Genomic DNA, 12,331 nt, shown 5'->3' with positions numbered 1-12,331 from the left:
TGAATTCTTGTTCAAAGATCAATTGTGAGAGGAAGAAGCTGAATGCCTCAGCAAGGAGCTAGACTTTATTTGTAATTGTATTCTTAGTTTAAGAACAAATCCGGATAGCATCTGAATCTTTGGTGGGGTACTGAAACACAGCTTCTTCTTCTCACAGTGGATATCATGGAGGAAAAAAAGCATTGTGATAGGAAGAGCTATCCTTAAAACCACTAGAATAAGGCAGTCAGTGAGAGAAGCGGAGCGAGGAGACGGCGAGGAGACGGCGAGCAGCAGGCTGAGGCTCCCGGCGGCAGGTTCCCGGCTGCAGCCCCCTCCCCCACCCCCTTCCCCGAGCTGAGCAGGTGAGACAGGTGAAGGAGCGGTGGTGGCAGGGGAGGGAGATAGCCTGCAGCCCGCGAGCCAGCATACCACAACTATCACGACGGACGACGGACGGCGGTGGACGAGCCTCGATCGAGCCTCGATCCCAGAGCCCAGAGAACGCTGGTTACAGCAGGGGGGCTGCTGTGGGTCACAGTAGGTCACAGTAGGTCACAGCGGGCAGTGGGAGCAGCAAAGCAAAGCGAAGCGGCAGGTAGGAAGAACGTGAAAAGAACGTGAACCGCCGCGAAACAATGCTGTGTTAAGAACACCAAACAGCGGTCTACTGCAGGAAGCAGCGTTGGAACTGCGCGTTGGGGCCGCAGCCTGCTGCAACCCAGAACTGAGGCAGGAAGCGCACGGAAACGCAGGAGGCGCACAGAGGCGCACAGAGGTAGCAGCCGTCCCGGCGAGACACAGGTGCATGACCTGCTCATGTTCCTCTGTTCTCCTATCGCCTATCACGCCTAGCCGTACCTTGCCACGCCCCGCCAGACTAGAAGACCAAATAACAACAGGAGAAGTCTAGTGTGGCAAGGTAGCAGGCTGAAGGCAACCAAGGCAACCAAGGTAGAACAGAGGTAAGTGAACCACCTTTAATAAAAGTAAACTAATAATTAAGAGTTAGTACCCTTAAGTATAATAACAGTATAACAACAGTTATTTGCCTAGAAATGGCACCAAAAAAGGGCAAAAATTACTGGACGAATTAGGAAGGAGCAAATCACTGGAGGGTTCAAAATCCCTGGATGAAAGCCAGGAAAGCCATGCATCATCTATGGAAAATAGTAAAGGAAGACGAAAGAAAAGAAAAGTCAAAAGAGCAACGAAGAATGCCCAGAAGGCAAAAAGAGGGTGTAATCAAACAACTAATAAACAGAAAGAGAACACGGCAGCGTCAAAGTCCATACAGGAGTTTGTAGGTAAACATTATAAATCATTAAATCCTGCAATAACATCGGATATAGATGGAGAAATAGTGGAAATTGACGGAGAAATTGGTGAAAACCTAGGCTTGCTAGAGGAAAATCAAAGAGGGTCAAACAGGGGAGCAACCCAGGAAGAAGTTAATCTTGAAAATAAGGAAGATGGGGTGAATCGCAACTTGTTAAACCTGACACTGCAGAGCCAAAATCACCAAATCTCGGCGCCACGTTTATCCTCATCACCAAAGATGTTGTCACAGTTGTCACCAGGGTCTGAAGAACACAGGGGAAATGAAGGCCAGAATCAGAGCGTTATCTGGGGAGGTGCACCAGATCAACTCCAACAACTCCTACCACTGCAAAAATCCCCAATAAATCAAGAGAGTTTAAGGACAAACTACCCAGCAAACCCAGCCAGAAATACTACACTGGACTCGGTGCTCTCTGAAACTCCAACATCCTCGCTGATGGATTTAATCCTGCTACTGCAGAAGGCACTTCAAGGAATCCTGGAAGTAACCCTCTCAAACAATGGAGTGCTGAAAGCTCAGAAACAACATCTAAAGAATATAGAAGAAGAACTCGGAGAAATAAAGAGCCAATTGCCAAGCAGGGTAAAGCCAACGGACTTACCCCTACCAATTGATAAAAGCGACAGGATAACACCAGATGAAGAAAGCATGATAATCCATGAAAGACCGCCAACATCTGCAGATCAATCAGCAAAAGAAGCTGCAGACAACGTGTATATATCAAAAAGACCTATGCTGATAAAAAGGCGCGGTGGGTCAGATACACTTGGGAACAGGATAGGAAAAGCGAGGCAAACGAAACATGGAGGAATGAGAAAAGGGAAGGAAACAATGAAGGTGGGGGAACAGGTAGGATTAAATGCCTCAGCCCCAATTTTTATATCACAGAGACTTACACAGGCAGAGGCACAAACCTCAAGACCCCCAAAGACCCCGAGAGCCCCAAGGAAAAGGCAGACCCTCAGGGAGGAATCTGCGAACCCGCCATCTACCCGTACGATGAGACAAAAAGTAAGGCTAAGGGATGAACAGGTTACCGAACAAAGGTCTGGAAGATCACAGATACAGAAAGAATCTAACATGAGAGATAAAGGGCGGAAAGGAGGGAGAACAACCAATAGTCAACATGCATATGATATAAACACGAACTTACCTGAGAGAGCTGATAACAAATGGTTATTTCTAGACCTGATACCAGCAGGGAGAAAAGAGAAGCCGACAAGGAAAATTAACCCCCTGAATAGGGCATTGGTCTTGGCCGCATTCGCAAAATGCGGCAGTTTGAGGGGGATCGGTTCTAAAGACCTTCAGCAGGTTGGCTTCGAAGAAAATAGACATGGAAAGGAAATAACAAAAATCACCCTTCACTCGGACCTGGTAAAAAGGGCAATCCTAAAAGCCTCAAAGGAGATAACACAACAGGGAATAAGGATTATCCCAGAGAAAGAAATAAAATCCCCTAATGACAACAACTTCCTAAAACAGCATGCCGGGTTACAGAAGAGACAAGTGGTACTCAATAAGGAAACAAAAGGAGATCGAAGTTCCCTGAACATTATAATAGACAACACAGAGAATGATTCCTCATGGGGTAACTGGTCGTCACATAGTGACAGCATGGGTAACCACAATGAAAGTAATCTGGAGGATTCAGATGAAGATGGTGGTTTGAGTGACGTTGAATAGGATGGAGGGGGCTCACAAGAACTAGGTCTCTTAACGTGGAATGTAAATGGGCTAGGCAATGAGCAAAAATGGGAATATATAAAGGAATCCATAAAAAAAGTGGACATTGCCTGCCTGCAAGAGACCTGGTTATGCGATGTCACCCCAACCCTAGACGGATATGCCCAGATACATCAGCCCGCCACAAAGAAAAACCGTGGGAGGGCCTCGGGGGGGGCTGTTGACATTGGTATCAACAAAAGTAATGAGGGAAATAAAACTGTTGAATACAAAATGTAAATGGGTACAACTAAGTAGAATCGAATTGTTGACGGTGGATCTAAACTATAGAATGCTGATTTTAATGAATGTATACATGCAATGGGACAATGGGGAGGAGTATGAAAGGGAAATGAGGTGTTTTAAAGAGGATGTAGACAGTACTCTAGAAAACTATCCTGCAGACATAATAATGATAATGGGTGACTTCAATCATAAATTAAACCCAAAAAAGGCTGACATCTGGAACAAGGAACAGTTAGAGGCATACGGAATAAACCCGGCAAGTTTCCCAGCAGGGGAAACTTCGAAACAAGATCTAGACTTAATACATACCCTAGGAGGAAGGGGTTTCCACTGTGTAAATGGGAGAACAGAGTCAGACTCACCGGCAGGAAAAACGTTTATCCAAGGGCATCAGAATTGTCCAATCGATTACATATTCCTGCAGGCATGGAACTTTCACCAAATTAGGGATTTTAAATTAGATCACAAAGAGGTGAGTGATCACAAACTCCTACACTTAGTAATATCGGGGGGAAGGAAATTACAGAGAGAAACAGTGATCACCCAGGAGGTGGAGTACCCCAAACGCGTGACAACACGTTTAACAGAGGAATATATAGAAAAATTGAAGGCCATGCAATTAAAAATGGCCCCGGAAAACTGTGAGAATAAAACCCTGAAATGGTTTATTAATAAATTAGAAGAAGTTGTTCAATGCCTAAAGATAAAATTAAAAGGGAATAATCCCCTAAGGGTAAAACAAACAAATTGTGGTAAAGGGTTTTCTGTGGCGTGCCAAAATAAGAAAAGGGAGATAAGAGCAGTACAAAGGAAACAAAAAAAGATCTTCACCCTAGAGAGACAGGAACAGTTAGTAAAACTGAAAAAAGAATTCAAGCAAACGGTAACCTCCGCAAAAAGGTAATATAAAGAAAAATGCTGGTTAGAATTACTAGAAACCATAGAGAACAAAAATCTAAGGCAATTTTGGCAACTAGTAAAGGCTACAAGTGGAGCAACTGATGGTGAACTAAATTGTATGGTGAGTGAGGCTGCTTGGGAAGGGTACATAAGAGATCTGTACGGGGCTAGGACCCCAAGTGGGGAGATGGTGACCAGAACATGGCAAGAAATCTCAGTAGACCTTCTACTTAAATTTAATGAAGAGCAAGTTGAGCTCACAATAAAGGAACTAAAGCTAACACGGGCAGCAGGCCCAGATAACCTACCAGCAATAATTTTGAAAACCGAGGTCAAATGGTGGGCGAGATTTCTTGCCAAGATGTTCCAGGTAGTACTAAAAGAAGGGGTAATGCCCCCAACCTGGAAAGGGGCCGTAATTAGGCCGATCCATAAGAAAGGGAGCAAAGAGGAGCCAAAAAATTACCGGCTGATAAATCTCCTAGATGTAGGTGAGAAAGTGTTTTCTAAAATTATTTTGAAACAATTGAACGCATGGGTAGATGAGCACCAAATAATTCCTATAGAACAGGGTGGTTTTAGAGCAGGCCACTCTACAATCGACCACGGATTTGCACTATGGGCAATGGCGAGGAAGTCGACGGAACAAAATGGCAAGTTGTGCTGTTGTTTCGTCGACTTCAAAGCAGCCTTTGATTCTGTGGATCGGGCCTGCTTATGGGACACCCTAAAGAGGTTAAATATTCCAAAAGACCTCCTTACTATAATTAAAGAACTACATAGGGAAAACTGGGGCCAAGTTATTAAAGATACGGTGGGCTCCTTGACCCCAAAAATACCCATGGCAAATGGATTAAGACAGGGCTGTGTGCTGGCCCCCCAGCTCTTTTCGATTTTCCTGTCAGATCTCCCGGCCTACCTAGAGGTGGAGGGCAGTGCCAGTCCTAAAATGGATGGAAATAAGATTCCCTGCCTATTGTACGCGGATGACCTGGTCATTGTAGACCAGACCGAGAGAGGCCTCCAAAGGAAGCTTAATGCCTTTAACACATATTGTGCCAGGAAATTTCTAACTATCAACCTGGATAAAACTAAAACCCTATGCTTTGGGAAAAAATTAAGTAGATTCAGCTGGTACATAGGTGACCTTAAACTGGAGACGGTCATTGAGTACCGATATTTGGGTATATGGTTCGATAGGACTTTAAATTGGAATACCCATTTGGAATCACAAAAGGCAAAGGCTCTCTCTTCCATATGCGGCCTAAAAAGGTTTAATGGGGACTATGGCGAGATGTCACATCGACCTCTGCTTAGAGCCTTTGATGCAATGATTCCCCCCCAAGTTTTATACGGCGCTGAGATCCTTTATTTGAGCGGTAAGGGATCTTGGGATGTGATTGAGGGGAACTGCATAAAAAGGCTCCTATCACTTCCCCAATCTGCTATGATACAAGCCATCATAACAGAAATAGGCACAAAGTCCTGGACGATACTAGCCCAGATGGCTGTGATCAGATTCTGGAAGAGATTGGAAGACCCAGAAAATAAAAAAGTAGCGTACTGGTGTCGTAAAGAAATTCAGAAAAGTGAGCTAAAATGGGCAAAGGCCACTAGGGAAAAACTGAAGGGAATCTGTAATTCGTTAGAGATCGGCTTGGACTTGGGAACCTATCAAATCCAAAGTACCAAAGGTGACCTGAAGCAAAGGGGTAAAGAAGTCTCCAAAGTGCTTGATATGGGCTATCTAACAAAGAAAAAATCAGTTGCGCATATGCTAAATGCTTGGTCTCAAGAAAACTGGTTCCCCTACCTTGATAGATTACCCAATCGTGGACTCAGGCAAGAGATCCTGAGACTTAGAATTGGGATAAACCCATGGATAATAAATATAGACCTTAAATTAAAAATGTTAGATCTGGATGGTCGCTGCAGGGGCAATCTGGGAACTAAGGTAGACCTGCTGCATATTATGTTGGATTGTCTGACATTCCTAGAACATAGGAAACTTTGGCTGCGCCCAATTTTTATAAGATATGATGTAAAAACAAGATCGCAGGTAGCCAGCCTTTTAACAGAAATCCCCTATATTGACGTTGTAATTGCCCTCGGAAAATTTATAAAGGCGGCCCTGAGCGCATTGAGAACCAAAGAATAATATGTAGTACTGTATGGTTTTAGTGGAATGAATTCATCGGAGTAGTAAAAATGTGAATAGGTTTTAATATACAAAATAAGTTTTAACATAAGTGTGAATTTTATTGAATTTTGTATTTTTGATAAATGGTGTGTAGAATCTTTTAATGGACAAGTTTTAAAATAAGTGTATGAATTTATGGTACATACTCCATTCCGTGTTATGTTCACTGCATTGTTTAAAGACTATGGTCATAATAAACATATATTTTGACTTTGACTTTGACACTAGAAATAAACAAGGAAGCAGGGATTTGAAGGTGAGTGATGGAGGGTGTTGTATCTAAGCAACCATACTTGGTGTTCTGTTGTGGTATGACATGTTCACTGGATTCTGGATTGTAGAATCCAGGAAACATGTTCAGAGGTAAACAGTTGCTGAAGGGAAAAGGACCCTGTGTGCCTAGGGGTTGTATTCCTGAATAACCTTACTTCTTCAAATCAACTGGCCTTTCTGAGCTTTAATAGAGGGGAAATTTGTATCCTACACGGTGTACCTGCTAGGAGTGCAATTTAACTGCTTGTAGTATGCACTCACATATTATTCAGTGTTTTTGGTAAAACTAGATGTTAGAATAAATGTGAACCAAGTAATATGGTCTTGTGAAATTAACACAATTCAATGAGAAGCTTAATAAATGATTTATAGAATTGTGCTGAAAATGTATAAACAATGTAATGCGCTTATATGGGGCTTATTAGTGGTGTGACGCATTGACATAGTAAATATATTTTGAATGTTCTTAGGCTAAGGATGTAGTTGAAATAGACGTATTATTATAATTTAGTGAATGCTTCTACTGAACATGCTAATGTGCTGTGGAAATGTTAAATGTAAATAACAAGGTACATTCATTATTTTAGCCTGCGTTGTAGGCCTGCATCCACAGTATATTTTGAATATTCTCAATTCTGAAATAAATGCTTAGATTCTCATGTGAGCCTTGAAAAATGTTGCTTGTTCCCATGTTTTGCATTGCAGATGGACAAGTGCTTGTTAGTGAAGAGTAAGGGTATTGTTTCCATTAGATAGTTGAGGAATGAAGGAGTTACAGTTAGCTTGGCCTGGCGATAAGGTGGAAGGAGGTGCGTCCGACCTGGATGATCTTGGTTCACCTAAAAAGGTAGCATTTAAATGAGTCCAGAGACCTGCCACTCAAACTATGACACTGTCAATGAACTGCTAGTTGTATAAATGGTCCCTCAAGGAAAGAGCTAGGGGGCATATTATCAAGGGATTTATCTCCGCTTTTTTGGCTTTAAAAGCCAAGTAAGCGGAGATAAAATTATCTCCCTATTACCTAGCTGTCGCTAACACCAGTTAGCGACAGCTAATAGGAGATAACGACCATCTTGGGCCCCGTTTTGCATATCAGAGAAATGTATCACTAATGACATGCAAAGTGGGCGTGCCAAGATGTTAGCGACTGGAAACAGTCGCTAACATCGCTATCTCCTATTACCAACTTTTGGAGATATTCGCGCTAAGCGCGAATATCTCCAAAAGCTAACACCTGCCCTGAGCAGTTCTTAGCCATGTTATCCAATGGGAGGTGGATAACATGGCTAAGAGCATTTGCTCGGTAATGCATGAATATCGCTGACTTTTCAGCAATATTCATGCATTTCGGCCGATTTTTATCGCTTAGGAGATAAACCTTGATAATATCAAGGCTCCTAAGCGATAAAAATCGTCGTTACACGGCGATAAAATGATTGCCGCTAAGCCAACCTAGCGATAATTATCGCTAGTTGTTGGTAATATGCCCCTAGATTCCTAAAAGCATATTAAATTATGTTCGGTGACCTGACTACAAATTCGAAGTGCAGCGCAGTGTTTGATGTAGCTTACCCAAAAACAGCAGTAATAAGTGAAAGTTTAGAGGCCTGTAAGAGTTAAAGGTTGCCTAGTTCAACAGTATCAGTGCTTGGCATAACATCAAGGAACCAGGAAACATGCCCTGTGCAAATGAGCTATCTATCATGGGAAGCTACAGTGAGATTCCCTCTGAACGCTAGTGACATTTATTGATGATGTTCCCCTTTTGGGGCTGTTTTATATGCCTATTTAGTACTCAGCATCCAATATTCCCACTTCCTCTTTCTTCCCCAACACCTACATTCCTTTTTTTAATCCTGTGCCAACACCAAATACATTTTACAATAATTACCTAGTTTGAAAAACTTATAATTCAGATTTGCAATTTGGTTACTGAAAGGCAAATGTCATTTTTTAAGAACCTCTAGAAAATTTCTGATAACTAGTTTGTCGGAAATGAGTTAAACAAACCTATTGCTGTTTCCATCCTTCTGGGGGCCTTTACAAGAACCATTACTAACTTGATAATCCACTGCCCGCTTAGTAGTTAAAATGGGAGTATTGCGTAAGCAATAGCAGACCACAAACAAACTTAATCAAATCTCCTGCAATCACAATAAAGTAGACTGGTATGCTTTCTCGGGCACAGATGTGTTGGCACGTTTGCCCTGGAGGTTAGACTTCTTTCAGTTTCCACTTATGGCAAAAAGAATAAGCTGTAATATTTTGCGTGATTCCGAAAAAAAACAGAGTGCTCATTATGATAATCATCACCATTTATAGAAAAAATGTTAGATTTCCAAGCCCCGTAACTGTAATTGCAATTATATTATGCTTGGCACCCAAGACGAGGCGATGATGCGCTTGGGGCGAATAGTAGCTACTGCAGAGTTAAAGGTTAGAGGTAGTACTAGTTTGTATAATTTCAAATTTGTCAGAACCTCTGTACATGTTAAAAAAACGCACAGGGAAAAAAGCTCTCTTTTCCGCACACAGTTGTCGGGACTGGCTTTTAGGAGTGTGTAAGACATGTACCCTCTGGAACGCTCCAATTCACACTATCGTTAAGAGACTAAAAACTCATGTCTACTCTTCCCCCCGCCATTTTTTATTAATGGTCTCACCAACACCCAAAAAGACTGCTCTGCGGGCCACTGGGATAATCCGAATGCGCCAAATAATGAGTAGAAGTGTCACCAGAGAGGGTCGTCTGTCAGAAATACGAGAACATTCTATGTTGCATCCGAACGGGCTCAGTCACAATACAGACTTGGGATTGCACAATTTGCACTGTGGGATGGTGACGTATGTAAGTGAAGAAATACGCGATCCAGGGGGTACCATTCCGAGAACCACGTTCGAGCTAGAAAGCTCCCTTCTGTAACATTCATGTGCCCCCCGCCTAGGACGCTCATATAATGAGTAGGTTAGGGACTTGTGTGAGCTGCGTGAGGAATACGAACCACTGCAAATGAAAACCGTGGAGCGCCGTGAGTCAAAGATCAAATGCAGTAGGAGCTCATTAGGCCTACGTGCAGGCGCGGAATACAAATTTGAGGAAGGTAGTTTGAGTGAGACTATGGTGGAGTGCTTTATCGAAGTAACAATTCAAAATCAAGATAAGTGTTTCAGGAAATAAATCGGTTACGCTATGAATAAGTTAACGAATTCTAATTACAAGCAATAAATAACATGCTCACATTTTAAAATGAGATGCTTTATTTGAATGGTAATACGGTGCAGGATGTCCTTTTACTTCTTTTTGTAGCTTAGTTTATGAGGCTATTCAGTTCATATAAACATGCATTTACAGAAAAGTGAGACTAGAATAAACGCATAATTCAAATTTGTACAGACTTATTTTAAAAGATCTTTGAAGTCTACATTTGTGGTAGAGATTACATTTTCTGTGGGTGAACGGATATTAATATTCAGTTGTCTTTGAATGTAAGAAATGTCAGATAGTTTGAAAATATTTGTCGATGAACCCCGCAAACACGTTAGTTTGACTTAATTTCGAAGGTAAGCCAGGTGCATTACTATGAAAAGCCTTCTTGTTTTGAGATCCAGTGTGAACTGTAGCTAACGCGGCGGAGTCCTAAGTTAAATGGGGACTTCTTTGAGACTGTGCAATTCAATAATCAACTGAGGATTTCAGTGCAGGATTACTGTGGAAGATAGAGTACATTTTTTGGGAACAACCTTGGAGGGGTAAACAATATCAACCTTATGTACCAGTTTATGCAAGACCACAAGATAAATCTTAGCCTAATCTGGTCAAAGTCTCCTCAAAATATGTACTTCCTACCAGGGCTGGCTTGAACATAATTGGCACCCCTGCAACAATGTTTGTCGTCACCCCCCACTCCTCTGAGATGCCCTCTTGGGGACTCCTTAACTACCACCTTTTAACGGTACCCCCTCATCTCTCCTTGACCCATCCCTCACATTTATTTAATTTATAGCTCTACTCATCCCAATGTAGATTATAATAAATTGGGATATTAGTTGAAGGGGAGTGGAAGCCCCACCCCTTGCAACAACCACAATATTTGTCAGGGTGATCCACAAAAGTTACTAAATTAACCTGTGCTCAAGCCTCTGGTAGCTTGGCACAAAATCAGTCAGGCTTAACATTGGTGGCAATGTGTGAGGTATTTATGCCGCTCACAAACAGTAAAAACACAAAGTGAAGTGCGAATACAACACAAGAAAAATCCTAAATACATTTTGAATAAATAAAATGAGACCAGAACAACACGAATATGATCAGTAGAACTAGAGATACTGAATTTAAAAGTTGTTGGTGAGTATAGTGCCTAAAACCCCAAAGCACCACTCTCAGTCATCTGCTAGTGCTAGACCAATGAAACGTAACTAGTTCATGCTGACCGTAATGGAGAGTTGGTCGGATACAGGGACCAGAATAATTCCAATGAAAAGGTTATTATTCTCAAAGCCTGGCGACAGGAGTCCCATTTGCGGTTGAGGAGGTAACGAGAAGTAGCGAGAGCATCGTAGATGATCCTCGCTGTAATGCAAAGAGCAGGCCGGTCAGTAGTAGATGTTGTTGCTAAAGCACTAAAGAGCCAGTCTGGTGCCACAGACAATCATAGCTTGATCTTCGCATTGACAGTCACTGCGGGTTGTTGTTGCTGTAGAAAATAGAGCAATTCTTGCTTTGCCAGTCAACGCCAGTGGTCACTGTAGCCCAAAAAGCCAGGTTCACCGGAGCTTTGCGTTGGCATTCATCATGTGCAACAGAGTCTTGGCAAGAGAGGGACTGTTTGTATTTCCAAAGAGCCCAACACTTCAAGATTTCACTTTCTTCACTGGAGCAGCTCAACTGACACAAACCAAGGGTTGGAAGCCCCTATTGGGGATAAGAAACTCACTCTAGCAGAGGCCAACAAGGATCAGGCCGGTTCTCTGTAGCAGGGCAGCTGGGAAGGTGCAGGGAGACCTCTGGAGTTTGTTGCTCCCTTGTAGCTCAGACAGGAGGTCAGCCAACTAAACCTTGGTCTCAGTCAGGTTAGCCTGGGATGAAGGGAGCAGGTACAGTCCTCCTTTTACAGAGAGCAAGATAGTACTCAAGTAGCAGGGCAGTCCTCTGATAAGCAGCAGAGCAGTACTCTGGTGGCAGGGCAGTCCTTCTTCTTTAATGTCCACAGGTCCAGAAGTGTACTGAAGAGTGACTCAAGGGGTCCAATATTTTGACGTGGTGCCAGCCTATGTTTGTAGGGGAACCACCTGTACTACCTCCACATCTGGTCCTGAAAAGTTATTCTCGTCCCCTGTCAAGGCTGTAAGAAGTATGAGGTGACAAATGGCTAGTGCCAGGGTCCTATGTGCATGCTGAAGGCAAGCCCTTTGATGTATTAGTAGGGCAGGGCACAGCTTCAGGTCAACCGGGAAGGATGGCCCATCCTGCCCACTTATAGTCCCCTTTGTATCACTCTCTGTGAACAATACACAAAGCCCCACATCAGAGCAGTTCAAAGTCACGTGACACAGGAAACTGCCAGAATGCACAAAGGGTTCATACATGGAAATGCCATCTTTCTAAAAGTAAAACACACAAGATGATGGACGTAATGTTGCACAATGGCAAAACATGCAGCCCC

Source organism: Lissotriton helveticus, chromosome 4_1 (assembly GCF_964261635.1).
Source record: "Lissotriton helveticus chromosome 4_1, aLisHel1.1, whole genome shotgun sequence".
In the NCBI taxonomy this organism is placed as follows: Eukaryota; Metazoa; Chordata; class Amphibia; order Caudata; family Salamandridae; genus Lissotriton; species Lissotriton helveticus.
Note: the sequence above shows the minus strand (reverse complement) of the source record.